The sequence below is a fragment of the Aethalodelphis obliquidens genome, unplaced genomic scaffold (genome assembly GCF_003676395.1).
Source record: "Aethalodelphis obliquidens isolate GAN/ISIS:26980383/991018 unplaced genomic scaffold, ASM367639v1 scaffold10, whole genome shotgun sequence".
Classification (NCBI taxonomy): Eukaryota; Metazoa; Chordata; class Mammalia; order Artiodactyla; family Delphinidae; genus Aethalodelphis; species Aethalodelphis obliquidens.
Window position 1 is genome coordinate 13,685,538 of NW_020837954.1, and position 26,401 is coordinate 13,711,938.

At 35.8% G+C, this 26,401-nt stretch overlaps 1 protein-coding gene, 1 non-coding gene and 1 pseudogene across 4 annotated transcripts in view; all 3 read left to right on the top strand.

Annotated features, from left to right (window-relative positions):
- Window positions 1-26,401, top strand: part of MIPOL1 (mirror-image polydactyly 1) — a 304,827-nt gene that overhangs the window by 171,270 nt on the left and 107,156 nt on the right. The window lies entirely within an intron of this gene.
- LOC113623062 (U6 spliceosomal RNA) lies at window positions 2,644-2,750 on the top strand. The gene has a single exon (XR_003433755.1). It is a non-coding gene; the product is annotated as a U6 spliceosomal RNA (small nuclear RNA).
- LOC113622688 (eukaryotic translation initiation factor 2 subunit 3 pseudogene) lies at window positions 2,663-3,481 on the top strand (annotated as a pseudogene).

The window sequence follows — 26,401 nt, forward strand, 5'->3', positions numbered from 1 at the left end:
GCGGCATGTGGGATCCTCCCAGACCAGGGCTTGAACCCATGTCCCCTGCACTGGCAGGCAGATTCTCAACCACTGAGCCACCAGGGAAGCCCCCAGTTAAGTGAATTTTGACAGATATGTGTCCATCATAATAAAGATACAGAGCATTTCAGTCATCCCAACCAAAAGATTGTTCTGCTTTCCAATCTATCCATCCCTCCACCCCTGGCCCCAGTAATCCCTGATCTGCTTTTTGTCACTATAAATTCATTTGCATTTTCTAGAAGGTTATATTAATAGAATCGTATATGTACTCTTTTGTATCTGGCTTCTTTCAGCATGATGATTTTGAAATTCATCCATGTTGCATGTATCAGTAGTTCATTCCTTTTTTCAGCTTCAGGAAAGTCTTGCTCTCTGAAGTTTTATTCCATCTCTGGATTTTGTTTGTTTTCCTCTGTATACTTACTTAATTTTCAGGTTATATGGAGCTAGAAACTTCAGCTTTATGCTTCCCAGTTGAAGTCTAAAAGGGAAAAGCAAATTATCAAAAATAGAAATCCTGGAATTGGGGCTAGCTAACTTGGCTTGGACTAATAGGGATCATGTGCTTATTTACTTATCTCTGAAATGATTGTTGTGGCCAAAGGAATGAAATATACTGACTGCCTTAGGTCAATCCAGGTCTATCCCTAAAGCTAGATTGTGAGTGGGGAAGGAGGGTGTGATGGTTAATTTTATGTGTCAGTTTGCCCAGGTATTTAGCTGAGCATTATTTCTGGATATGTCTCCAGATAAGATTAACATATGAATTGTTGAACTCAGTAAAGCAGATTGCCCTCCCCAATGTGGGCGAGCATGATCCAATCCATTGAGGGCCTGAATAGAACAAAAGGCAGAAGAAGGGAGAATTTGTTCCTTCTCTGCCTATTTGAGCTGGGACATCAGTCTTCTCCTACACTTGGACTAGGATTTGCATTATCAGCTACCATAGTTCTTAGGCCTTCAGACTCAGGCTGGGACTTACAACATTGACTCCCCTGTTCCTCAGGCCTTCAGACTCAGACTGAACTACACCATAAGTTTTCCTGGATGTCCAACTTGCAGATGGCAGATCATGGGACTTCTTAGAGCCCTATTGGTTCAGTTTTTCTGGAGAATCCTGACTAATACAGATGGGTTTCCAAAAGAAATTTGAAATATTATTTTGCCAGAAGAACTAAGAAAGAATGAAGCATAATAAAACAAACCAAAGACAGATTTCTACTTTAATAACATGACTAAAAATTTATGCAGGCATGTAGTAAAACTGCATTCAGTTTCTATTCCTTACCTTTTCAACTCTTAAAGAAAAGAAGGATAAGCACAAATTTAACATATGCATATGTGTATATACATTCATATATTTATGCATACTCATACATACATATTGTGACTAATCACATGGTCTACATGGAATAGATCCGTGTTTTTTAAGTTGGATTCCTTGACAGTCTGGAAATCTAGGTCTTTATTCTGTTTTTCATCAATTTTTATGGTATATATTCCATGTTGTGTCTTCTGGCCCTTGATTTTTTATTCTTGAGAATCATTTATTCACAAAAATTCAGTGTGTTTTGAAATAAAAGGCTTTAGCTTCTGCTTCTGGGTGGGATCAAGTGGTTTACAACATTCCGGCACTCTTTTCAAGAACAACTGAGAAAAATAATTTATTTAAAGGGATCAGAGAGCTGTTGGGGGCAATGAGAACAAAATTGCCCCAGACAGTGGTAGCATAAAATCTGAAAGGAGAACTGATTTCTTTAGTCACTTTTACCCTGTAGGCATTCACTGATTATCTGTACATAGAAATCTGAAAATTCCAGCCTTATACTCATGGAGGGTCACTGCTAGGACACAGAAAAACCAGCAGTTTTTTGGTGGTGATGTTGAGGGAAGGGGAATTCAAGTGCCTTCACTACATTTAGTAGTGCCTTCAGCACATCTGAGGCTGTACAGGTTAGGAGATTAAAAACATAAACAGAAGGTCTCTGAGAATCAGGATGGACTTCACTGCTGTTTTACGAGAACCAAAGGCTACAGACTGGCATTTACAACTGTACCATTCTTGTTTGAATTAATGTGATCACCTCCTACTCCATCTGCCTGGCATAAGTAAGGCTGAACCTCCAGAATAAATAATGTCTGAAATCTCTACCATTATTTTACAAGTAATTACAGGCATTCAGTTGAAAATTACTAGGCACAAAAAAAGATAAGACTACATGACGAAAACCAAGAGAAATGCACATTATATAAAACACCTCAAAGTTGATCCAGATATTAGATGGAGTTAGATGGACAAGGACTTAATAATAGCAATGCAATCCCTATCAAATTACCAATGGCATTTTTCACAGAATTAGAACAAAACATTTTACAATATGTATGGAAACACTAAAGCCCACAAATAGCCAAAGCAATCTTGAGAAAGAAAAATGGAACTGGAGGAATCCAACTCCCTGACCTCAGACTATACTACAAAGCTACAGTCATCAAAACAGTATGGCACTGGCACAAAAACAGAAATACAGATCAATGGAACAGATAGAAAGTCCGGTGATAAACCCATGTCCCTATGGTCACCTAATCTATGACAAAGGAGGCAAAAATACACCATGGAGAATGCTCGCTTTGGCAGCACATATACTAAAATTGGAACGATACAGAGAAGATTAGCATGGACCCTGCGCAAGGATGACACACAAATTCATGAAACGTTCCATATTTTTTTGTGTTGTCCCACATATTTTGATTACTCACTTACATGTTTCAGGTGGGCCAGGAGATAGCAGTCAGACCTGGTATTGTTTCCAAAGATAGCAAAGGAAAACTCATGTGTAAACCAATCTTTTCCAAAATTGTATCACTTTTTGTGGAACACAGTGATCTTCAGTATGCTGCTCCAGGGGGTCTTATTGGAGCTGGAACAAAAATTGACCCCACTTTGTGCTGGGCTGACAGAATGGTGGGGCAGGTGCTTGGTGCAGGTGGAGCTTTACCTGAGATCTTCACAGAATTGGAAATTTCCTATTTCCTACTTAGATGACTTCTTGGTGTATGCACAGAAGGAGACAAAAAAGCAGCAAAGGTGCAAAAGCTGTCTAAGAATGAAGTGCTTATGTTGAACATAGGGTCCCTTTCAACAAGAGGAAGAATTAGTGCAATCAAGGCTGATTTGGGTAAAATAGTTCTCACTAATGCTGTGTGCACAGAAGTAGGAGAAAAAATAGCCCTTAGCTGAAGAGCTGAGAAACACTGGCATTTAATTGTTGGGGTCAGATAAGAAGAGAAGTAACATCAAGCTAACAGTAGATGATGACTGAAGATTATCAGTTAAATAATACATTTGGATGAAGTTAGAATTTCTCTTAACGACCTAGAGGTATAATTTCAGAGCAATACTGGGGATACAGTTCATTACATTAGTAGAAATGTAAGGTTGTTTTCATTTTCTTCTGATGAAAATTACCCTCTACTACTAAAGTAAATAATACGGTCTATAATAAATGTCAGAATTGGCAGATTGATGGATTTAATCCACATTTTAGCAGTAATTGATCATTAACAGTGTTACATTTGTGCATCAATTCATGTTTGAAATGAAACTGCTTTTACAACCAGCCTTTGCTATAGCATACATACCACTGACGCTGTTTGAAAAAAGTTTTTCTCTTATTAAAAAAAAAAAAAAAAAAAATATATATATATATATATATATATATATATATACACACACACACACACACACAATGGAGAAAAGACAGTCTCTTCAACAACTGGTGCTGGGAAAACTGGACAGCTACATGTAAAAGAATGAAATTAGAACATTCTCTAACACCATACACAAAAATAAACTCAAAATGGATTAAAGACCTAAGTGTAAGGCCGGATACTATAAAACTCTTAGAGGAAAACATAGAACGCTCTTTGACATAAATCACAGCAAAATCTTTTTCAGTCCGCCTCCCAGAATAAAGGAAATAAAAACAAAAATAAACAAATGGAACCTAAGTAAACTTAAAACCTTTTGCACAGCAAAAGAAACCATAAACAAAATGAAAAGAAAACCCTCAGAATGGGAGAAAATATTTGCAGGTGAAGCAACTGACAAGGGATTAATCTCCAAAATGTACAAACAGCTCATGCAGCTCAGTATCAAAAAACAATCCAATCCAAAAAATGGGCAGAAGATCTAAATAGACAGTTCTCCAAAGAAGACGTACAGATGGCTAAAAAGCACATGAAAAGATGCTCAACATCACTAATTATTAGAGAAATGCAAATGAAAACTACAATTAGGTATCACTTCACACCAGTCAGAATGGTCATCATCAAAAAAACCTACAAACAATAACTGCTGGAGAGGGTGTGGAGAAAAGGAACCCTTCTGCACTATTGGAGGGAATGTAAATTGGTGCAGCCACTATGGAGAACAGTATGGAGTTTCCTTAAAAAACTAAAAATAGAGCTACCATATGATCCAGCAATCCTACTCCTGGGCATATATCTGGAGAAAACCGTAATTTGAAAAGATACATGCACCCCAATGTTCATTGCAGCACTAGTTACAATAGCCAGGACATGGGAGCATCCTAAATGTCCATCAACAGAAGAATGGATAAAGAAGATGTGGTACATATATACAATGGAATATTACTCAACCATAAAAAAGAATGAAATAATGGCATGTGCAGCAACATGGATGGACCTTAGAGATTGTCATACTGAGTGAAGTTAAGTCAGACAGAGAAAGGCAAATGTCATATGATATTGCTTATATGTGGAATCTAAAAAAGGTATAAATGAACTTATCTACAAAACAGAAATAGAGTTACAGGTGTAGAAAACAAACTTATGGTTGCCAGGAGATAAGGGGGGGAGGGATAAATTGGAAAAAGATATAATAGCTATGATTAAAATATTCAAAAGATAGAGAAAATGAAAGAGAAAGCAGATAGATTAAGTATCTCTCCAGAAAATTGGAACCTCTATAAAAGGATCAATTGGAAATTCTAGAGCTGAAGAATACAATATCTGAAATTGCAAGCTTATTAGATTGGTTTAGGTGCAGAAGACAAGATTAGTAAACTAAATAACAGATTGACAATAAATTTTTTAATTGAAGCACAGAGATACAAAGAAATTTGGGTGAGAAAAAAATGTATCTGAGAAGACAGGTGAAATTTAAATAGCCCAGTATATGTGTAATTGGAGTCAATGAAGGAGATGAGGAAAACAGTGGCACAGAAGCAATAGTTGAAGAGATAACAACCAAGATTTTTCCAAAACTGATGGAATACTTTCAAACCACAAATTCATGAAGTTCTAAGAATTTCCAGCAGGATAAATAAATGAAAACCACATATAGACACAACATAGTAAAAGTTATGAACTTCAGAGAGAAGGAGAAAAATCTTAAAAGCAGACTAAGGAAAATGGTTTGTTCAAGGACAACAATAAGACTGACTGCTGCCTTCTCAATATAAATAATGGAAGCCAGAAGAGAGTAGAATGACATAATTAAAGCTCTGGAAAAAGTTGCCAATGTAGAGTTCTATGCCCAGTTTAATATCTTTCAAAGTGAAAGGACAAAAACTTAGAGAATTCGTCACTTGCATGTCTGCATTGAAAGAAATAGTAAATGGAGTTCTTCAGGTAAATGGAAAACAATACCAAACATAAAAACAGAAATGTAGGAAGGAATGAAGAGCAACCAAAAGGATAAGTGTACTGAGAAACATTAAAATATTGACTTAATGTAGCCTATTCAACAACAACAACAATAATGTCTTCTGAGGTTTAAAATGTATTTATAACTAAAATGCATGGCAAAAATAACCCTAATGCGAGGAGGCATGTAATGTACTCAAAATGTCTAAGCATCACTGATAAAAGTAACTGTTCATATTAGTTAAAATTCAGGAAAACAAGTTAGAAAAGTTAGAATCTCTAAGATAACCATGAAAAAGGATGTTAAACAATGCATGCTTAGGAACAACAATGAAATCAAAGCAGAAATTTAAAAATACCTTGAGACAAATGACAATGAAAACACAACCATACAAAATCTATGCGATGCAACAAAAGCAGTTCTTAGAGGAAAGTTCATGGCAATACAGACCTTCCTTAAAAAACAAGAAAAATCTCAAATGAACAACCTAAGCTACCACTTAAAAGAATTAGAAAAAGAAGAACAAACAAAACCTAAAGTCAGCTGAAGGAAGGAAATAATAAAGATCAGAGAGGAAACATGGTATACTTAGGAACTACTAAAGGAGGTTGGTGGTATAATAGAATATATTGAATGATCCAAAAGATGATAAAGGAGAGAAAAGGAATGCAAAAAATGGATCAGATGGAAACCAAGATTAAAATTGTAAACATAATTGTAATAAGGATAATGTGCTAAATGAAAAGGACAAATATTCTAATTAAAAAACAGAGATTGGGGCTTCCCTGGTGGCGCAATGGTTGAGAATCTGCCTGCCAATGCAGGGGACACGGGTTCGAGCCCTGGTCTGGGAAGATCCCACATGCCGCGGAGGAACTGGGCCCGTGAGCCACAATTACTGAGCCTGCGCGTCTGGAGCCTGTGCTCCGCAACAAGAGAGGCCGCGATAGTGAGAGGCCCATGCACCACAATGAAGAGTGGCCCCCACTTGCCACAACTAGAGAAAGCCCTCACACAGAAATGAAGACCCAACACAGCCATAAATTAATTAATTAAAAGAAAAAAACAGATTGTCAGACTATGTAATAAAACAAAACCCAGCTGTGTACTGCTTATAAGAAATACACCTTAAATTATAATGGTACAAAAAGCTGAAAGTCAAGAGTGACAAAAGAAACATTATGCAGGTGTTAAAATAAAGCTGAGGTATTTATATTCATAGCAAACAAAGTGGACTTTAAGAAGCGTTATATTAGAAATAAAAGATATCTAACATTGATAAATATAAAGAAGATATAACAATTCTAAATCTATAAACCCAGTAGTAGTTTCAGAATATATAAGGTGAAAATTGATGGAACTGAAAGGAGAAATAGACAGATTTACAATCATGTGGTAGATTTTAACACATCTTTCTCAGTAATTGATAGAATAAATAAAATCAGAAAGGATATAGAAGATTTCAACAATATAGTTAACCACCTGATACACACACACACACACACACACACACACACACACACACACACACAGTGGGGGCAGGGGGGAGTTAGAGAGAGAGAGAACTTTGCAACTCAAACAGACCATAGAGGGAAAGCGATATACTTAAAATGTATTTATTAGAAAAGCAAAAAGGCTGAAAGTGAATATTCTAAGATTCTACCTCAGGAAGCTAGAATAAGAACAGCTGAATGGCAATGAACCTGGCAGTCAAGAACTTATGGGAAGAGCATTTGGGGGTAGGGGAGTTGATAAAATAAACATTCTGAGGCAGGAATATACATGATATAGTGAGTAAATAGGAAGAAATTCAAAATGGCTGGAACACAGTGAGTGAGGGGGGAATAGATATATGAAATTAGATCTGAAACTTAAGCTGGATCTCTTTTTTGCAGATGATCATGATCTTATACATAGAAAACCCTAAAGAGTCCACCAGAACACCATTAGAGCTAATAAGTCAACAGAGTAACAAAATTCTAACGATGAGCAATCTCAAAAGGAAATTATGAAAACAATTCCATTTATAATAGCATCAAAAAGAATAAAATACTGAGTATTTAACTTAACCAAGGAGAGGAAAGACTTGTACAATGAAAGCTACAAAAGAAAACTGATGAAAGACATTAAAGAAGACATATATAAATGGAAACACATCCCATATTCATGGATTAGAAAACTTAATATTGTTCAAGAATACTACCCTGTAGGGTAGATAGCTAGTGGGAAGCAGCCGCATGGCACAGGGATATCGGCTCGGTGCTTTGTGACCGCCTGGAGGGGTGGGATAGGGAGGGTGGGAGGGAGGGAGACGCAAGAGGGAAGAGATATGGGAACATATGTATATGTATAACTGATTAACTTTGTTATAAAGCAGAAACTAACACACCATTGTAAAGCAATTATACCCCAATAAAGATGTTAAAAAAAAAAAAAAAGAATACTACCCAGAACAATCTACAGAGTCAATGAAAAATCCCTATCAAAATCCCAATAACATTTGTTGCAGGAATAGAAAAACCCATCCTAAAATTCGTATGGAATCTCAAGGGACCCTTATAGTCAAAACAATCTTGAAAAAGAAAGTACTCAAAATTCCTGATTTCAAAACTTACTACAGAGCTGTAGTAATCAAAACACTGTGTTACTGGCACAAAGACAGACATATAGACCAATAGAGTAGAATAAAAGAGCCCAGAAATAAACCACATATATATATATAATCAAATGAATTTGGACACCGGTGCCAAGACCATTCAGTGGGGAAAGGACAGTATTTTCAATAAATGATTATGGGAAAACTGAATATCCACACCCAAAAGAATGAAGTTGGACCCTTACCTAACACCACTTATAAAAATTAAGTCAAAATGGACCAAAGACCTAAATATAACAGCTAAAATCATAAAATTTTTAGAAGAAAACATAGGGCAAAAGCTTCATGTCATTGAATTTGGCGATAATTTCTTGGATATGAATCTAAAAAACATAGGTACCAAAGAAAAAATTGATAAGTTGGATTTCATTAAAATTTTATTTAATTGTTCATCAAAAGACAATACCAACAGTGTAAAAAGACAGTGCATAGAATGGGAGAAAATATTTGCAAATCATATATTGATGATTAATAAGGAATTAATATCCAGAATATAGAGAGAACTTCTAAAACTCAACAGCAAAAAACCAAAACAACCCAATTTAAAAAAGGGCAAGGACTTGAATAACCATTTCTCCAAAGAAGGTATACAAATAACCAATAAGCACATAAAAAGATACTCAGCATCACTAATCATTAGGTAAATGCAAGTCAAAACGACAATGATACACTCCCTCACACTCATTAGGATGGCTACTATCAAAAAAAAAAAAAGACAAAATAATAAGCGTTGGTGAGGATGTGGAGAAATTGGAACCCTTGTGCACTGTTAGTGGGAATGTGAAATTGTTCAGTCGCTGTGGAAAACAGTATGGTATTCCTCAAAAAATCAAATAAAACTACCATATGATCAAGCAATTCCACTTCAGGGTATGTAGCCAGAATAATTGAAAGCAGGGTCTCAAGAGATATTTTTATACCCATGTTCATAGAAGCATTATTCAAAATAGGTAAAATGTGGAAGCAGCCCAAGTGTCCATGGATAAGCAAAATGTGGTGAATACATGCAATTGAATATTATTCACCCCTAAAAAGGAAGGAAATTCTGACACATGCTGCAACATGAATGAACCTTGAGGACATTATGGTAAATGAAATAAGCCAGTCACAAAAAGACAAATACTTTATGATTCCACTTAGATGAGATACTTAGAGTAGTCAAAATCATAACGGAGTAGAATGGTTGCCAGGGGCTTGGGGGCGGAGGGAAATAGAGAGTTATTATTTAATGGGCATAGAGTTTCCGTTTTACATAATGTAAAAAATTATGGATATGGATGGTGGTGATGATTGCAGAACATTACGAATATGTTTAATACCACTGAACTGTACACTTAAAATAGTTAAGACAATAAATTTTGTTATGTGTATTTTACCACATTTGGTAACTTGGGGGAATAAAAGGTAAGCTGGAACTTTATTATGTTTTTAAAGTGACTTCTACATTGATAAGACTTTGGATTTTATGATAAGTGTGTATCCGTGGTGTTTAATAGAAAATGAGAGACATAATTTAAGGTTTAAGAAGATCATGCTGGCTACTACTATGTGTAATAGCGTTTGTAAAGGGTATGAATAGAAGCAGGGAGAACCATTAGGATACTATTATATTAGCTTAGATGAGAGATGATAGTGGCTTAATTAGGGTGTTAAGAAGTAGAAAGAGTAGATGGGTTCAAGACAACGGCTAAAAGTACTTTTATGTTTGCATTCTGTGTTTGGATATCATAGTGACGGTGATTGTGTTCATTGGTGGGGGGTGCTTGGGGGAGTAACTTAAAGGAAAGAGAAGATTCAAGGATCAGTGTTCTGATTTTAGGCTGGGCAAATAGTAGTATTGCAGTTGAGGTAGGAAAGATGAGAAGAGATAGGGTAGAACTCAAAGTTTTCGTTGGGCTATGTTAGTTTTCACTTTAGTCACTTTGAATATACCACAGTAGCAGTTAGGTACAGACATTTGGGGTTCTCAGAGAGGAAGCCAGGGTGGGGGATGTAAATTTTTAGAATCATCTATATACATGGTTAATAGACCATGGGTCTAGATTAGAGTATTAAGGGAAGAATACAGATAGAGAAGAGGAACGAGATGAATCCCTGTGTCATTCTAACATATTTGAGGTGAAGGAGAGGAGAGAAAAGGAAGAGCAAAGGAGAGTAGGAAGAAACACAGGAGAGTGGAGCAGCTAGGAAATCAAGGAAATTTTCAAGTCAGAGAGGGATATGGTCAACTCTTTCAATTGCTGTATAGTCCATCTCGTGAAATGAAGAAAAATACTTTTCGCTGGATTTGACTGTGCGGAGATTTATATGGTGACCTCAGTAGGAGCATTTTCAGTGGAGCAATGGGTATAAATGCTCTGGGGGAGTAAGCTGAAGAGAAAATGTGTAATGAGAAAGTAAAGATAATGTAAACAAGTATCAGTTTGCTGTATAACTGAACAGATGGAGTGGTAGTTAAAGGGAGACCTTTGTCAAAGGAGGATACATCTGAAATATAGAAAAAAAATAGTGTAGGAAGGATATGTATTCATACACGTAACCAGTTTGAATGTTGTTTTCACCTTAACTTTTCATATTTTGTTGGAAGCAAACCTCAGTTTGTGAGGTTGAATGAATGAATGAATGAAAGGTGAGAAAGTAGAGATAATATCATGGGCTATTTTTCATCCTCTCACTTTAAAACATAAGGTACATATCCTTAGCTCTGCCCACAGTAAGCTTATGTCAGATCACCTAACAACCTATCAAAACTTCTTTCCAACTCTTTAGGCCTCAGAGGACTAAGGTCTCACCCTCATTTCTCGAGTAAAATAGAGCTGTGGATTACTAACCTCATTCACCTTTATTTCCCCCAGAGATGCATTGCCAAAAGAAAACTGTACAATCTCAATTTCTTCACCTTTTTCCTTTCTTTAACTGTTTATTATCTATAACAACTTACTGGTAAAAATCATTGGAAGTGGATTAAGATGCTCCTGCCTCATGCCAAAATCTGCAGTAATAGTTGGACCTTGACTGTAATTCTTTGTGATAAATTAAGGAGTTTGATGTTAGTTTTGTTCCATTAATTTGTGATTTAAGAAAGGACTTTTTAGGTATCCAGGATGTCCTAGTGCTTTGTCCAACATTATCGTTAGAAATACATTTAAAATCTACATGAAGGGGACTTCCCTGGAGGTCCAGTGGTTAAGACTTCGGCTTCCAATGCAGGCGGTGCAGGTTTGATCCCTGGTAGGGGAGCTAATATCCCTCATGCCTGGGGGCAAAAAACCCAAAATATAAAACAGAAGCAATATTGTAACAAAGTCAATAAAGACTTAAAAAATAAAATAAAACAGAAGCTGTACTGTAACAAATTCAATAAAGACTTTAAAAATGGTCCACATCAGGGCTTCCCTGGTGGCGCAGTGGTTGAGAGTCCGCCTGCCGATGCAGGGGACGTGGGTTCGTGCTCCCGTCCGGGAGGATCCCACATGCTGCGGAGCGGCTGGACCCGTGAGCCGTGGCCGCTGGGCCTGCGCGTTCGCAGCCTGTGCTCCACAACAGGAGAGGCCACAGCAGTGAGAGGCCCGTGTACCGCAAAAAAAAAAAAGAAAAAAAAAAAAAAGGTCCACATCAAAAACATCTTTAAAAAATATAATAAAATCTACATAAAAATATGTTTAGTTAATTATAGAATTTTGTGAATGTTTGGAAACTTGGAATCTTGGAATTTTTTACCTGAATATCTTGCATCAAATAGATCAAATACAATGTGATAAATCGATATTTTGTTCCCAGTTTCCAAAATTGCATGTAACGTAGTGAGGGAATGTTAATAAGTGTGTTGAAAAGCAGTCTTCCCCAGAAAATAAGTTTGCATACTTATTAAACAAGATTAAACAAATTTCTTTGTGGGATTTCTCAAAGTCTTTAATTTTCTAATGTTCTTTGTTCATTTCTAAAGGAGATTTAAAGTACAGCAGGGGCACTTATATGACCAAGGGATCCTTTGTTCCCTTAGCACAAGTTAACATCGGTTGCGAGTTTCCTGTCACTCAGTTTGGGAAATTGTGGCATAAGCGAGGTTCAAATGTGGTCTGAATTATAGATCCATCACAAATTTGTCACCATTATGTTATTGCGGTGAAATCAAAGTATATACAGTACAATTTCTTCATTCTTAATCCTAAACTGCTATAAAAAATAATTACCCAGTTGAGCCAATTGCTGTGATTGTGGCTTTATCTTCAAGCTTAATTTTGTCCTCAGTGCCCCTTAGCGATTCTTTTAGCATGATCTCTACAACAACCGTTTCTAACTTCCACTATTCTTTTAGAGGTCTTAATTCCAGTGTTCTTCCTCTTTCTTGTCTGAGAAGATAAACTTGCATCTTACTTCACAGAGAAAATGGGTCTAGTAAGAATGATCTCTCAACCTCATCCTTATTTGCTTTCCTAATGTCTCAGAGGAGGTGACATCCCTCCTTCTATTCAGAGCTATTCCATCTGCTGTGCTCTCAATCCTGTATTCTCTTGTTACAACAGCTGTTTCTAAATGATAGTCTGTGGATCAGCTGTGTATCAAAATTACCTGAAGAGTTTTTAAAAAATACAGATTCTGAAGCCCTCCCTCAGAGGATCTGATTCAGTAGGTCTGTGATAGGCCCTGAAAATCTGTTTTTAAAAAGTTCTCCAGGTGATTCTCATATGTAACCGGTTGTGGGGACCACTGATGGATGGAATTTTGATCTATTAGCTATTTTTTTAGTACCTTTGGTGGGACAAATGTTTTTGATTTTTAAGAATTCCAGTTAATCAGTTATTTTGTCTATGGACTGTGTTTTTGGCATCATCCTAAGAACTCTTTGCCTAATCCTAGGTCATAAAGATATTCTCCTACATTTTCTTCTAGAAGTTACATAGTTTTACATTTTACATTTAGACTTATCCATTTTGAGTTAACTTTTCTGTAACATGTGAGTTAACTTTTCTGTGACATGTAACATGTGACAGGTTGAAGTCTTCTTTTTTTCTTGTTTTCTGCATATGGATGTTTAATCGTTCCAACACCATTTGTTAAAGGACTCGACTCTCTCTGTTGAATTGCTTTGCACCTTTATCAAAAAAACAATTAACCGTATTTGTGTGGCTTCACTTCCAGACTAGCCAATCTGTTCTGTTGATCTGTCTGTCTATCCCTTCACCAATACCAGGCTGTTTTGATTTCTGTGGCTTTATAGGAAGTCTTAAAATTAAATAGTGTGATTACTCCAACTTTATTCTTCTTTTCAAAATTATTTTAGCTATTCTACTTTCCTTACCTTGTGTAAGTTTTTAAGTCAGCTTGTCTACATCTACAAGAAATCCTGCTGAGATTTTGCTAGGAATTGACCTATAGATCGATTCAAGTAGAATTGACATCTTTACTATTTTGAATATTACAGTCCATGAACGCGATATGTGTCTCCATTTATGTCTTCTTTGATTTCTTTAATAGCAGTTGTCATTTTGAGCATACAGATCTTGTACAAGTTTTGTTAGATTTACACTTAAATATTTATTATCAATATTGTAAATAATATTGTTTTTAATTTTGTGTTTCCAGTTGTATATTGCCAGTCTACAGAAATAAAATTGATTTTGGTTTGTTTATCTTGTTTCCTGCAGCTTTGATGAACCCACTTATTAGTTCTAGGTTTTGGGGGTTTTGGGGTGTTTTTTAAGATTCCTTGGTATTTTCAACACAGGCAATCATTTATCTATAGATAGGGACTTTTTAATTTCTTCCTTTCACATGTGTATGTCTCTTCTTTCCTCTTTTTTCTTTATTGCACTGACTGGAACTCCCAGCAGTGTGTTGAATAAGAGTGGTGAGAGTGAACTTCATTGCCTTGTTCCCAATCTTGGGGAAAAGCATTCAGTCTTTCATCTTTAAGTATGTTGTTAGCTGTAATTTTCTGTAGATACTCTTTATCACAACAAAGACGTTCTGTAGAGTTTTTATCATGAATGGATGTTGAATTTTCTCAAAGGCTTTCTCAGCATCAGTTGAACACAGAAGTAGTTTGAACTCATGAATTCAAAATTGGATTCCAAATAAGTTACAGTTTGCTACAGAAATTGAGAAAGTCCTGTTTAACTTGTCTGCCTATAGTGGGTAGAATTGTGTCCTCCTAAAAAATCCTTAAGTTCTAATCCCTGGTACCTATTAATGTGACCTTATTTGGAAATCAAATCTTTGCAAATGTAATCAAGTTAAAATGAGATTATAGGGCTTCCCTGGTCGTGCAGTGGTTGAGAGTCCGCCTGCTAATGCACGGGACACGGGTTCATGCCCCAGTCCGGGAAGATCCCACATGCCGCAGAGCGGCTAGGCCCGTGAGCCATGGCCGCTGAGCCTGCGCGTCCGGAGCCTGTGCTCCACAACGGGAGAGGCCACAACAGTGAGAGGCCCGCATACCGCAAAAAAAAAAAAAAAAAAAAAAAAAAATGGGGTTATACTGCATGAAGGTGGACCCTAATCTAATGACTGGTGTCCTTATAAGAGGAAAATTTGGACACAGACTCAGAAGACACTGGAAAGAAAACCATGTGATGACAGAAGCAGAGATTGGAGTGATGTGTACACAAGCCAAGGGATGCTAAGGATTGCTGGCCACCACCAGAAGCCAGGAAAAAGGCAGAAAACAGATTCTCTCTCATAGTGTCTGGAAGAAAGCAATCCTACTGACACCTTGATTTTGAACTTCTGGCCTCAGAACTGTGAGAGAATAATTCTTGTGGTTTTAACCCACCCAATCTCTGGTAATTGGTTCCAGTAGTCCTAGGAAACTAATATAATGCTGCTTCCTGGTGACTTTGAGTTCTAAAATGGTTTTATTCCAAAAAATGGTCTTGTTTGTTTGTTTTTGGTCATATAAGTATTTTTCACAACCTACACATAACATCAAACAACTCAGGTGGTCCACTCTTCCTTCTTTAGGCTCCTTATAGCTTTTTCAGTGGTCATGAAACAGTTTTAGAGAAAAGCATATAAATATCCTCATTGTGTTTCCAAATCATAGAAGGGCATTCTTTTTGTCCTGTACTTTGAAAATATGATTTTATTACAGGCCAGCCTTTTAGTATCTTTTCTATGGCCAGCAACAGTGATAGCCATCATAGGCACATATCTAAGGAGGCTGTCTACCTCCATTTCTATAAAGTAAAAAATCTCACTAAATAATATTGCATGTTTTGGGAGAATCAAAAGTGAACAAAAACTTTCGTTATAAAAGCCTCAGTATCACGGGTAAACAGATCATACCCCTGTCTTAGAAGTATTGCATACAAGGTGTGCGGGACATTTGGCAGGTAAGATCTTTTCATTTTCTTTGGGAAGAAGTTTATAGACTGAAAAGAAACTGCCGAAATTTGCATTTACACTGTCTGCCTAATATCCAGATAAATGAGAAAAGTCTAGTTTATATTTGGAGAAGATATCAACAATCTTTTGTTTTATGTTTTCTACGGTTTAAAACCCTCATAGAAATCAAGAAGACAATTTGAAACTCCCTTTGTCAAATGAAAGTACCTAGTAAGTAGGGGGGATGATTTTTGTTTCTCTGACTTGGCACATCACTTGACATGGTATAGAAAGCGTGATTGCCATTAAGTGCTGACAAAGTCAGCACTACACTGTAAGGGGCCAGCACAACTCTTATCAAAATCCTTTTTTGTTTATCCGTTGTTGCCGCCTCTGAGCCAAAATAGGTAATTTTACTCAGTTTCATAGAACAGTCAAGGAAACAAAACAATAGTTTGTGTCTGTTTTGTGTAGTATGCCCAGGCTAATGCAGCCTGATGTAATTTATTATTATTGGTGTGATTTGGGGAGAAAAAAAAAAACACAAAAAACCCTTTTGATTGATTTAGAAACACTTGCCTGTCTCACCCCAGACTTGGGAGATTCAGTTTCCGTATGTTCTTTCACATCTCCCTCTCCAGCATGTCCAACCCCAAGTTCTCTCTGCATATCTTACAGTATGTTCTGTTTTGATTGTTTATCTGCCTAATCTACCTGTGCATGTGTCCTCTCGTTTAGCCTTCATTTTTGGTGATGTCTGGGTCATGCCGGCATTGGGATTGTCATTCTCATTTTCATTATCTGAACTCTTAGAAAGCATGTTCATAATATTCACTGTGTTAAACATTAAACTAGCACTATCTTGATACAAAGCACAACAATTACTGCACAGAGGAAGTCAGAGATGAACTGTTAACATTGACAATGTACTTTTGTTGAACTTAAGTTGCATCACTAGGAGTGATGCAATGATGAATGATCCATGATTGTGAACCACAAATCATGGTTGCTAAATTAGTGGCCAGAGAAAAAAGCAGCAACTGCAGAGGAGAAGGCAGATAATTTTGCTGTGTCCGTCAGATACTAAAACCAGTATTGCTTTCAGCCCTATTTTTTGGACTACCATATGAGTTTGTACTCCCCCCCTGCCAAACTTCGGCACCCATTGCCAAAGATCAGAACTTTTTACATCCCATGGAGGGGTTTCCCAAAATGGTTGGTCAGCCTGTGGACAACTCTGATGTCAGAGAGTGGACTCTTGAAAGTGAAGCAAAGGAGGTTGTACTTGGTATGATAGAAATAAGGCAGTTTTGATGATTTTTCCCTGAGGAATGACAAAATGTATGACTTGATAATACCAGAGTTGGAGGAAAGTAATCTCACAGGTTTTAATAGAGTTAACTAGGGCAGGTATAGGAAGGTAGGAAAGACTGGCTTGGAGGCTGTTGGAGTATTTCATGAATGAAGTGCATAAGTTCAAATTACTGGGACTGGAGGTCATTGATAAGGATAGGACAAAGTTCAGTGAACCCTGCAGGATCAATACTGACTCCCTATGGAGTCAATATTATGATCCAAAAGGAGGACTATTTGCCATTTGTACAAAAGGAAAACAAATACAACTTTTAAAAGTTTGAATGAATGATAGGAAAAGAAGTGGTGGAATAAAAGTTGTTTTTGCCCTGAATACCAGAGCTCCAGTAGGCCCTCTTGTCTTGGAAAGAAGGTATCTCTGTCCAGTTAATGATCATGCCCTAAGAGAAACTTGCCAATCTGCCTAATGAAGAAACTACTTACTAAATCTTGCTCATCACCACTCTTCCAAATACACTGCTGTAGTTTTCAAATGTGCTGAGGGAACCCATATGGGCTGATATGAATAGGCTTGAGAGTCCACATGTAATTCAGAGAATTTGATTGCTGCATGGAGAAAGACCATATTCTACCACACAGTTGGCTCCAATTGAAGCTGTTTTAGTACAAGAAGAAAACTTAAAAATTAAAATAAAACTTCTTATGGAGGGTCAGATATTTTCAGGGAGTGATCAAAATAGACCAGCATTAAAAAAAAGATATCATAGGAGATTTGAACAACAGAATGATCAGGGACAAAAATCTAGTGATCTGGAAGAACAAAGGGAGAAAACAAAGAATTGGAGTGAAATGCTAGACAGAGAAAACCTGGTGTGTGGAAAACAGGAGTAACTCTAGAAGTGAAAGGAGTAGATGTAAGGGAAACCATATTCAAAGAAATAATAGATGAAAATTCACTTGAACCAAAGAAAAACTCAAGTTATCAAAATGAAAGTACATCGCAAGGACTGGGTAGAATAAATTTTTTATTCATATGTAAATTTATATACATATGTTACGTGTATAGATATATCTGGCTAAGATATCTGTACTCTGTTGGTAAAAAGAAAATGTTTCCTTTCCAGCATAGGAATAATGGTTTGCAAAGGAAAGAGCATCATACTTGTATTAAATTTCTCACCTGCAAAACTGATAGTAGTACAGTGCAACTATATTAATAAATCTTACAGGAAGTACTGCAATCTAAGAATCCTATATCCAAAATATCATTTATACAAGTGGGCAAAGCAAAGACTTTTGTTTTATAACAAGTAAGTCTAAGGAAGTTCCTATTTATCCTTACTTGAAGAAGTATTATAGCCTAAAGAAAAGTAAAACAGATCTCAAAAGAAGGAAAGATAATGTATAAGAACCAGTGGTAGCCAATATGCCTTAAAATTTATAGATAAATTTAAGCAGTGATAAGATGATTTTAAGTGTGATATGCGTTGAGAAAGGATTCTCAAAATATGTTACATACAACAGGAAAAATCCAAAATATGGCATGGACTACAGTTTGTTTGTTTGTTTTTTGCGATACGCGGGCCTCTCACTGTGTGGCCTCTCCCGTTGCGGAGCACAGGCTCCGGACGTGCAGGCTTAGCGGCCATGGCTCACGGGCCTATCCGCTCCGCGGCATGTGGGATCTTCCCGGACCGGGGAACGAACCCGTGTCCCTTGCATCGGCAGGTGGACTTTCAACCACTGCGCCACCAGGGAAGCCCTGGACTACAGTTTTAAACTATTTCAAGTAAACTGTAGGAGTGGTAAGTGAGGATAGAAGAGGTTTTAAAAAACCTTATTTTTAGTTTTAAAGTTTTACCTTTATTTATGAGGTGTATCAATTATGAGGTGATGTAAAACTGGAATTAGTATGTGGAATATGAAATTCAGTAAAGCCAAATTGATTATTTCAGTTAAGAGGATAAAGTTTTCTATTCATGGGGATATACATGGTGGGTCAACCTAAATTAAATAAACCATATCTTTTTATGATATGATTTACATTTATAAAAATTTACTTTTTGAACAATAAGTAGACAAAGATATCTTTGTTATTTTTCAATATTTATATTCACTGAAAATATAATAAGATCGTATATACTACATGCTGGAAATACTAAAAGGAAAAGAAATTTGCCATCTATTGGGTAGATAAATGTACAGAAAATGCAAATGTAATTAGATGAATGCTATAATAGATATATACACAAGGTGAAGTGAAGCAGAGGACAAAGAACGGTTTTTGTGGGGAGATTTGAAAGAATGCAGAGCAAGTTAATGAGTGTGCCAGTGAGCAAGGTGGGAAAGGCATGCTGAACAGTGGAAATGTGGATGAGAAAATGCAGATGTGTGTCCCAGGTTATTAAATCATACAGTAAAATTCTTAAATTGAAATGCATTGAAATTGGTGCGAAAATAAGATATCTGAAGCACCCCCTGTTGAAATTAGCTGTGAATACTTGAGTAGTGTTCTGAGTTATCCCTAGGTATTTTTAAATTTCAAAAAAAGCAGCATTTAGAGGAATTGTGTACAGCAATCAGATATTCACTACATATTGCCATTCTTCTTTTTGTGGAAGAGAGCGGATATATATTTCCTGGCTTATTGTTAAACAGCAGTGAGTTTAGGAGTCGGTTTCACTTCCGCCTTCCCTGTATTTAGGTCACGTAGGATATAATGAGAGGACAGCCCTCTTGCTTCAGTAGTAGCTCTGGCTGCCTTGGATGGTAACCACAACCTGTACGTACCTTTCCACAGAGAAGAGAAAGCATGATCAGCTGCTGTGTCACGTGTGTACTTTTCCAGTATTCCTGCATAGTGCAGAGGGAGAGGAGGACTGCTCCAGTGTCAGGGTAGATGTTTGCTCTTAACAGAACTGTGTGAGAAATTAGGTCTTGTCTTAGAACTGAGAAATCACAGAATAAATCCTACAGCCTAATAAAGATGTCCAGACATTAAAACCAACAGTTTGCTCCTCTATTTGCACATTTTGCTAGCTTCCATATATCAGGAGCTTCCTTATGAATTATATCGTTTTAAATATTACAAATTTTCATGGGAAATTGGTTTCATAGAAATGGACCATCTTTCTCTTTTTTTGTAATGTGCTTATCTCTCTTGTTTGTAATTATATAATTATATAAATATTGAAAGTCCTGTAATTACATGGAATATGGCAAGCTTCAGATTTTTCATATTGGAAAGCCAGAGTGCCCAAGTGGCAACCTAAATAATATTTCTATAGAAAGTTTGCCTTTGTTCATTTTTTTTTTTATTACAGCCTCTTTTGGTGAAATGACTTATTTACATGTTTTTTAATATTTCTGTCCCTCTTAATTGTCCTGATGCCTAACTGAGGGCGTTCAGAACTGATAATCAGTAGCTTTTGTATTTAACTCTGGAAGAACAAGCTGCTTATGATGACCCAACAGAGACATGAGGAAGGTTTGTGAAAGGGGTGTATTCATCCAGCTCTAATCCTTATTTTCAGAAAGACAGTGTCTTTAAGTGTTCTCTAATTAGTGAATAGATATGGTTGTAAATTCTTGTAGATACCTCTTTTGTAGGACAGAGATGGATGCCTGGCTTGTTTAAAATCTTTGTTTTACATTTCTTTTAAGTGAAATTTTAATATGAACATTTGACAATAGAAAATAGGAAAAGTAATTTTTATACATATAATTATTCCTATTTTATTAGTATGCTCCATTGTGATGTTTCTTTTTTGACATCATCATAATCGGAAACTTGAATATTGTATAAGAGGATGTCTACAAAATAAAAATAAGGTTTTATGTTTTGTTTTCCTGCTTGCTCGTTTGCTTTGCTGATCTCCTTGTGTACATAAAATAATGTTTACTTCTATGAAGTAAATTCTTTTTGGGTTTGGTAAAATTGCTTCTACCAGTCACTGAGGAAATGTAAACTAGGGAACAAGACACTGATATTTAGTCCTACCAAGAGGAAATATATTGCTTCAGTGAACTGAATATAAAACATGATCAGTGAAAACACCTGGAAATCAAAAAGAACAGATTTTAGTTATGCTTCTCTTTTTCAAAGAACTTAATGCTTAGCTATTGTTAGTACTAGAGAAGTAAGTTGGCAGTGACATTTGAAATATGATAAATAAAAGCCTACCGAATGTCTGCTTCTACTCTTAGCACTTGTCTGATTTCCTTCTCCAGAAATTGCATAATGGAAACTACCATAGGGTTAATGAGAGTCAAATACACGACCCTACTTGTTGTAATAAATATATTCTCTATAACTGTGTAATGATAAAGCCATAGTTATTGAAACTACCAAAGTTATTGAAACAGTCGGATAGGAGCTTTTTGCCTTTATCACCTGTATTATTAATTGGAGATAATTACTGCAGAGCAGCTGGCTGTTGGTTTTAGGGGGCATCAATTGTTCTTCTCACCCAACTGTTGGCTAATAAGGATAGTCAACACATCTGTTTCAACAGCTGGTAATTAACAAAAGCCTAATTGCTGCAACTCTTTTAACATCCAATCTGTGAAAAAGAAGGGATGTAGAAGAATATTATTTACTTTGTGCTTTGCACTCTCTGAAACCAGTTTCTCTTTTTTCTCTCTCCCTCCACTTTTTTTTCCTTACTTTGAACACCACTGCCTTTGTATGAAGCAGTGAATGGCAAGAGAACACAATATGGTAATCCAGAGCTTAACTTTTTCAGATCTTTGTTGGTGTTTCTTATTGCAACATTTCTTTGCTAACTTGCAAGATAAAATGGATCAAAAGCATTTTGAGTAGTTCCATACAACAGTTAAAATCCGCAGCAGTGTGCCCTAGGCTGTGTTGCTGTTGTCTGCAGCATCCAAAAGGAAACAGGGAATTCTCTTTTTTTCATGCTTTTCACATGCTTAAACACAACTCCCAAATAATTCCACGTTCATATACAGAATTTTCGTTTAAATTAATGTTTATATTGATTAACACAAATGAAGTCAGGTTTAGCAGTTTCTCTTCCTTTGTTTTGTCATCTCTTAAATACTTCAGTTGCTTTGTTTAATGCCTCTATGTCAACTTAAAGTATTCAAGAAAATTTTTAATTTGTATGTGAAATCTTGGCTTCCTCTGTTTTTCTTTAAAATGTGTTTTGGTCTTTTTTAAAACTTTGACTTTAATTCAGATAACTTCAGTTATTTCTTGTTGATTTTTAAGATGGCTAGGAAATTTACTGGCTTAGTGTTAGAAACCAGAGTAAAATGGTTTCACAAATGAGAGACTTATAAATTAACATTTCTTTTCTTTGAAATTTCTTAGTACTCTTATTTAATTATGAACTATTTCAGTAAAAATATCTTTCATATAACCTTGGTTATAAAGCTTTATATTTATGTTTTATATAATTGTAATTTTTGCTAGTTACATATTAATGTTGAACTATTTAAAAATTTCCATGTAGAATGTAACTTATTAAGATGTTGTTTTTCTTTGTATAAGAATATATTTTTCCAGTTATCATGGCTGATTTTTCAGTAACCTTTTCCATAGTCTTACATTTTCTTTATAGCCTATATATATAAAAACTTTTCAATGAATGAAATTTTTATTTTTATTAATTAGAGATTACATGATCATACTGATTTTCCTTTTAATACATTCATAAAATTTTAGATTAATGTTAAGGTTAATCTGATAGATGGTGATTATGGTACTCATTTAATATGAGTATTAGAAAATTCCTTAGCAAAAATGTTACTCAAGTTTTCTTGAATAAACTCGCTTCACTAACTTTTCAGTTGGCAGTATTTCTACGCAGGCAGTTCTTTAATTGTTGTTAGGTATGTTGAAAGGTATAGAAGAAATTCTACCCAAGTGCTTGCCATGGACTGAATTGCAGATTGCATAATTTCAAAATTTTTTGCTGGCAGGATAAGTTTAAGTTTAGTTCAGCAGGTGTTCAGGTGGTGAAGTATATTATAGATGTAGTGAAAAAACATATAAGATCCTGAACAAATAAACAAAATACTGCTGACTAAAATTCTAACTAAACAGAAGAGCACCAGACTGTAGAGAAACGTTTACAACTCCTGTAAAGGAGGGGAATATTGTCATTTTGGGAAATGTTTGCATCTTGAGTTTAAATAAGAATTTAATTTTCTCTGTGTGCTCATGTTCTTAGGTAGTACCAGAGAGAGCAAGCTTGGTGAAAGGAATGTATCATGCCATGAGAAAGGAGAATGGACTTTTGGGGGGAACTCACATTCCAGCTGATGCTTTAAGTGTTTTCTTGCATATAATTTTTTTTTCCAGAGGAAATAACCTCAAGAACAAGTGGTGTGATAGACAGAAAATCAATAATTTAATGGATATTCTCTGAAGACTATGAATACTGCATGATTAACCCGTTTTCTAGACATTAAAAGAAGCAAATCTCATTAAATGATGGGTAGATTATTAGTGAAGCCAGTGAGATGGTCAGTGGTTTTGTACATATCGGTATAAATGACTTTCAGGGGTGTAGTCAAGAAGTCCTGGGAGCCAGACAGCTAATGGGATCTAACTAGCAACAAATTTAAGATCAAGGTAGTATCTTCTGAGATAGAGTTCATTCAGTGGAAAAGATAGAGCCTCCACAGTCTGAATTAATGGACAAAGAAATGGTTCAAAATAAATATGTTAAATTACTTATGGCTTAAAAATTGAATGATATCATACACTAAAAATAAAAATACAAAAATAAGACTTTAAAATAAATGACAGTGAGCAGAAAAGGAGCTACAAATTGGAGTCAACTATGTTACCTTTAGAGTCATCACAATAGGATATAACAGCTTGTTAAAAGTTGGAGAAGAGGTTGGCAAAGTAGTTAATGTACAGACTCATGATTGTTTATTTAATGGATAGTTAAGAGTTCTATACTCAAATTCTGGTTCTGACACTAACTTTTATTTATAACCTTAAAACCTGAGACGTTTAAGTAAATAATTTCCTAAGAAGTGGTTCTGCCACCACAAGGAATTTTTTTTCCTGAAGGATTCACGGTGTTAAAGGTAGTTAATGGGGAATGTTTCAATTTCTATTTTTCAACATTTTATCAATTAAATAATTACTTATATATACTTTTCCCCTTTAAAATAAGCAAGACTATGATAACTTCTAAGTATTTGTTAAATTAGATTATGTGGCAGTTATTGGAAATCAGACATCTAACAAGCTTATGATACAGTTTATCACTCAGCTGAACCATGCTAGCTGCTGTAGTGATTCTGACCATTAAACTGTTCTAAATAGTTTTCATTATTATATTATATTGTGTTTATTGTAGAACAAAGAGGCTATTGTTTAAAGACAGGAAGCAAAAGAAATACTAATCATGTCACACTAGTTAATACAGAGCTTAAAAGTTATGATATTGAAAATATTGTTAGGGTGACTGTGTTCAAAATTTTACTTTACGTTTCATATATTTGGATTTTAGACTGGATAGCCACACAGTGGGTTGTTCTCAGAGAAGGGCTTGCAAGTGGCAATCTGAAACCTTCTCTTGTATCTTTTCTATTTAAAAGCAATTCAGGAAAATTATTAAAATAATTAAATCCAGTTAATGTACCAAATGTGAGAATTCCAAACATTAAATTATAAAAACAGTTTGGTCTACTTTTGATTGCATAATATGTGTTAAATTTCAATATAGGCTTTTCCTTCCTGAAGTGTGGCAAGAACATACTGTGGCGACCGTTGTGCTGCTGACCTGCCAGGTCCTGGACAAAATCTAATTCATGCATTGCTAGACTCACAAAAAATAGAGGAAAGCTTCCAAAGATTTTACTTCACCAAAAAATTGGGAGTTGAACCAGAAACATCCCCCGCTGGTAAGCAAACCAGTGTACCCCAGCTACACCAGGGGCAAACATCTATAGAAGTACTTTGATCTTCACTTGGGATCCCAGTCTGAGCCAGAAACTGCAGCATTAATCCAGACTTCTTGAACTTTATCTAGGAATTGTCCCCACTGGCTCCCTGATGAAATAGACACAAGTTCTCCTGAGAGAAAGGCATCGCCAATTTAGTCCAGCACAATTCCCATAAATTATTATCTGGAAAATGTGAATTCACAGCAAAGGTCAATCAAGCACATGAGAAAGAAAACCATTATAAATGGTAGTCAACAGACACAACAAACCCAAAAAGAGAACACACAAACACAATAAAGTCATCTGTAGAATATAGAATAGCTATGTACGAAATGCTTCAATGAGTATTTAAATAAATAGATTATGAATCTCAACTATGTGAATAAACCACAGTGTTTTCTAGGAAACACCAGGCAAATCTGAAAAAGAATCACATACAATTTTCAAAAAAAGAAAAAAACATGAAAATAACACATTTTCAGACAACTAAAAATTGAGTTAGTCATTTTCAGCTTTGTATTAAAGAAACTTTCTTTAAATAGAAGGAACATGATTCCATAAGGCAGGGGTCCCCAACCCATGGGCCATGGACTGGTACCAGTCCACAGCCTGTTAGGAACCAGGCCGCACAGCAGGAGGTGAGCAGTGGGTGAGCAAGCGAAGCTTCATCTGCCGCTCCCCATCACTCGCATTACCGCTTGAACTATTCCCCCCCCCCCCCCAGTCCTTGGAAAAATTGTCTTCCACGAAACCAGTCCCTGGTGCCAAAAAGGTTGAGGATGGCTGCCATAAGGAACCTTCCAGCCAGGAAGGAATGAAACACAAAAAAAGTGACAAGTATAGATGCACATTGACTCAAGAAAATAATATTAATAATGTCCTTTGGGTTCAAACCTAAATAAGATGAATTATAATACATTTAAAGAACAGTAACAAATAAATTGGGAGGAAAGTAAATAGAGTTAAAGGATTTTAGGTCCTCCCATTGTCCAGGAGTATTAATATTAGATTTATGATAAGTCAACTTGAGTCTTGTAATTTCTGGGATAACTGTTAAAAGAATGTGAAGGAAGTATTATGTTCAAATAAAGAAGAGGAAATGTGATAATAAAAGAACCCAAAATATAACAAGAAAAGGTAATTTTAAAACAAAAATGTAACAACTAGCAGGACAAATAGAAAGCACAAAATAAGAATGTATACTTAAGCCCAAATCTAGAGGTAATTACATTAAATATAAAATGATCAAATGTCCCAGTTAAAAGACAAAGATTTTTAGACTGGAAAAAAATACAGGCAAACCTCATTTTATTGCACCTTGCTTTATTGCGCTTCACAGATACTGAGTTTTTTACAAATTGGAAGTTTGTGGTAACACTTTGTCAAGCAAGTCTATCAGCACCATTTTTCCAATAGCATTTGTTCACTGTGTGTCACATTTTAATAATTCTCACTATTTCAGACTTTTTCATTATATTTGT